This window comes from Rhopilema esculentum, chromosome 13, assembly GCF_057945365.1.
Source record: "Rhopilema esculentum isolate cy_ngs chromosome 13, ASM5794536v1, whole genome shotgun sequence".
In the NCBI taxonomy this organism is placed as follows: domain Eukaryota; kingdom Metazoa; phylum Cnidaria; class Scyphozoa; order Rhizostomeae; family Rhizostomatidae; genus Rhopilema; species Rhopilema esculentum.
Genome location: NC_142827.1, coordinates 6,630,571 through 6,634,970, shown reverse-complemented (window position 1 = coordinate 6,634,970; position 4,400 = coordinate 6,630,571). Strand labels below are relative to the sequence as shown.

The following is a 4,400-nucleotide window of genomic DNA, read 5'->3' as shown; positions in this document are numbered from 1 at the left end:
AGAATGCGATCTCATTGTTTAAACTAGACGCTCATGCTTATCATGTTCGAATTTAGCTGTACCACTACTTTCTACATTACGTGTCCGTTCTCTTTGCCATCTTTGTTTACTTGGTGAAATCGAAAAAATAAATGTCAAACCCTCGAAAAACTTCTTCCTGATTTTTTATAAGGGGCGTTGGATTTAAATGAAAATCACACAGAAAAGAAAAATTAAGCTAACCAAATCCTGTCCGAGTGGGGGTACGGGCCCCCCCATCCCGCCATCCCCCATCATTGTAACAAAGAATTGAAAGCTCAATAAAATCAACAAGAATTTCCTATCCACATGCACTTCACTGAGCATTCCAAACATACGATTGAAGTTAACACGGACGTCAAAATGCCGAAATTTTCGAAAATGAAACTTTACAAGAAAGTTTGTTTTGGTTGCGGACGATTCAGGATGTTTCCCTTCCTAATCAAACTAAAGCATTGATGCGAGATCATTAAGTGGCAACCTGATTGTCAGTGCGGATCGTTAGCGATCATTAACCTTTCCTTCTGCAAAGCTCCGCGGTGAAAAACCAACTTTTTCGATTTGCTAAACTTGCTGCGTCATAGCTTGCCCCGCCGTTGTTTTACGCAGTATAAGTCGGTTGACAGCATTTTTATGATGGAAAAAACTTTCTCAGTCGTTTCGAAAACAAATTGGAAGCTTATCTTTACAATTTCATTTTGTTTGATTGCGAAGGATGCAGGACCTTTCCCTTCTTGATCAAACTATACAATTGAGGCGCGATCATTAAGCGCCAATCTGATTGTCACTGCGGGACGTTAGCGATACTTAGGTACCCATTAACCGTTCTTTCTTGAAAGAACCACGGCGGAAAGACAACTTTTCTGATTTGCTAAACTTGCTGCGTCATAGCTTGCCCCGGCGTTGTTTTAGGCATAACAAATGACTAGACTTCATTTTCATGAAGCAAAAATTGCCTTTAGTCATTTCGAAAACAAACTGAAAGCTTATCTTTAAAAATATTGCAAGAAAACCTTGCTGCGTCACAGCTCGGTTCTCCCTTCTGGATGGAAGTTTTGATTCGAGGTTTTTTTGGAATCGAAACAGCTCGCTTGCGACACCTTTCTCCCAAAAGCTCGAGACCGTACGAGCAAAAGTTATGATTGTCATGATTATCTCATCATTGTTGCTTAAACTAGGCACTCACATGGTTATCATGGTCTTTTGGCGATACGTTCCGATGACCTAGCGATTTGCATTGTTGCAGGGACAGTTTTTTTCCCGGTAACTGAAAAATTCCCTTTTATGGGGGATCGATTGATAAATGACCGTGCAATTTGTGTCAAAACAGTCTCAACAGGACAAAACCATGATGAATTGTCGCGAAGATCATTTTCCAGCCAGGTGCATTTTAGAGCGCACGGTTGGAAAGAAAGGTTTGGAAAAAGAAGTCGACATGTTTCTCACAATGGACCCTTGATTTTGGACGCAGTTTTCACTGTGAGTATTGTTTATTCTTTTCGCTCATGTTTCTGTACCTTGCCCTGCCATTTTTCTAACAAAACGGCCTGCCCCTACCGCGAAATATTTAATAGTCGCCCCTTTATTGAATACTATGTTTCTGTTGCTCTTTTATAAGCTACAACATTGAATTTACCGTCTGTTCTTCTGCTGTTTTTGCAGGACAGTGTCGAGAACACGATTTGAATACCTTTCCTAAATTGAATATTCATCAGGTTAGTGCGTTTGTTTTCGGGGTTATTTTCATCCCTTTTCGTTTATCTACGTTTCAAGATAGAGGTATTTTATTATTTATCAATTTGTGCAACGAATTCTCAGCGAATTGTAACGCCTAGATTCAGGAAATTCAAACTTTATAGGACAGTTTTGCCTGACGAGTTGCGAACGACGATCAAGCTACGCCCCCTTTGTGATGTGACCCCATTGTCTGCAAGGTCGTTATTGGGGAAACTTTTTGTGAGTGCGGATCGTTAACGATCATTAGTGACGCATCGATTAGGAATCTTGATCTTCGATGTCGACATTTGATTTTGGTAAACTTGCTGCGTCACAGTTTTCATTTCGGTTATTCTTGGATTTTTTGCAGGACATTCCCGTGGCAGATTGACCAAAGTATTGTAAACATATTCTCACCCAGCTTCATCACACGGTAAGCGATTTTTGATATAGAAGATCTCTTGGTGTTTTACTTTGTTTATACTCAAATTTTGTTTCGCGTTTCTTTATATAAATACGTTGAATGAATTCTTAACCAAAAGCCAAGTGTTTATTTAGAAAAATTAAATTTTTCAATGCAGTTTTTTGTCTGTTGCGAATGCCGGTGAAATTACGCCTCCTCCTAACCCTCGCGATTGATTGATTGCTTTCGCGATATTTTTTAAGAATTTTTGCTGCCCCTTTTTGTTTAAATATTCATGCTACACCCTTAGTGACAAGATTTAGTAGAGTTTTTGTAAACTTCATGTTGCCCTCATCGTGGTATAGAAATTTAATAACTTTTTCAATACATTTTTCCATCTATTGCAAATGCCGGTGAAGTTACGCCTCCACTAACCCCTCACAGTTGATTGATTGCTTTTGCGATATTTTCATGGATTGGAAGCTGCCCCTTTTTGTCAAAATAATCATTCTGCTCCTTTTTTGTACGTGTTTTTCTACCGCTTTTAGACCAATTTTATTTTACAACTGCTAAGCAATTTTTCCAGCCATTTCCATTTCGACATGGAAACATGCTTTAATGGATTGTTTCTACGCGTACACTAGCGCTGAAATTTAATTACCATTATTCCTCTTTTTTTCAGGGCATTTGCGAGACGTTTTGACACCACGATTTGAATGAAAGACATTTCTTCTTTGGCCTTTGTTTCGTTATAATTTGATTGATTTAGAGGATCTTTGTATGTTTATTGTAAAGTTGAAGGATAATTCAAGATTTTGCATCCTGCTCTCAAATAGTTTCAGCGATTGATAGGACCCCTATTTCATAGATTTTCATACCCTACTTCCAATTGGATTTTTAAGAGGATGTTTATGAAACACACGGTTCCCTCATTGTACTTTTACAGAGTTTGCCCCCTATGCGTTATAAACATCTATTAGATTTTGCTTTAAATGTCCTATTTAACTTTGGAGGATCCTCAACTCTAGCCATTTATTGTTACCAATCTTGCAATTGGTTTTTTACGAGGATGTTGGTGAAATACACGCCTCCCTCATTGTGATATATTTGAGGGTTTGCCTCATATATTTTGAAAACATCAGATTTTAGATTTTGCTTTAGTTAGGAATTTTGTTTTGAGGATTCTCAACTCTAGGGTTGGCTCACCAATAGTAACTATTAATTGTTGTTGTTTTCAAAATTAGCAAACATTTTGATAATTATTATGATGATGAAGTAGATATTTGTTTTTCTGCTAGAAATCTGCCATTGAACACAAATTAGGATAGTTGATAATCAGTCAAGTTTTATAGCATGATAAAAAGTCCTCAAAAATGAAACATTAGTGGAACTATATATATTCTCTTTCGGCAATATTTTAGACACAGGTATTAAGTAAAATTCATATAAAGATTAATTTATTTTCAAATTTGGTCGGGGTGAAGAGGAAATAGATAAATGACTTTGCTGGATGCCTCTTCGTGAAAATATCGAAATTTGAGCTTCTCCATATAAAATGGAGGTCCGGGGCAACCAAAAAACAAGTCTATTGCTTTACCAAATTTGAAGGCCTCATGCATTGGTATTAAAATGTCAAAATGAGGCGGAAACGCCCGAGCTGATATTAACACGCCACCTAGCAACAATGAAATCACGTGATTTGAATCAGAAAGGAAGATTCTGTTAAAAGTAGCTAGATATATGTGAACTGTACCAAAAATAGCGTTATCATTATAATAAAAATCTCGAAAAATCATCTGACCTATAGACAATTAGTTGACAAGGTCATAGTAGTACATTTAAAACGAACACCACCAACCTCTCCAACAGTTGAATGGTTACCAAATTGCTTTTATTTGGCAAATAAATTAATTAATTGAGTCCTGGATGATAGACCTACTTATAATACGTACAGTAACAAGGTTCCCACATCAAACGCAATAATTAGGCTAGGCTAACCAGGGTCGCAATTTAAGATGCCTGGGTATTGTCAGAAATTGTAATATGAAAGAACCATTTCCACAACATCAAACCTACTGTGCACGTGAAGAACGTTGAAGCTACCAATAAATATGGTTTAATTGCCTAAAAATAAACTACAGAATGTTTGAAGCACACGGAAACAGCAAAATCACACCTTTGATAATCTACTGAGTTATTGATTTAAACTTCAACTGCTCTCTCACGCTTTTCCTTCACCAATTTAGCAACCACCTTCACTCTA

At 37.2% G+C, this 4,400-nt stretch overlaps 1 long non-coding RNA gene across 1 annotated transcript; it reads left to right on the top strand.

The window, feature by feature from the left end:
* Positions 1 to 864: 864 nt before the first annotated feature.
* On the top strand, positions 865 to 3,353 carry LOC135693742 (uncharacterized). The gene is made up of 4 exons (XR_016144511.1): positions 865 to 1,497; positions 1,681 to 1,733; positions 2,105 to 2,167; positions 2,820 to 3,353. It is a non-coding gene; the product is annotated as an uncharacterized LOC135693742 (long non-coding RNA).
* The last annotated feature ends 1,047 nt before the right edge of the window (positions 3,354 to 4,400 follow it).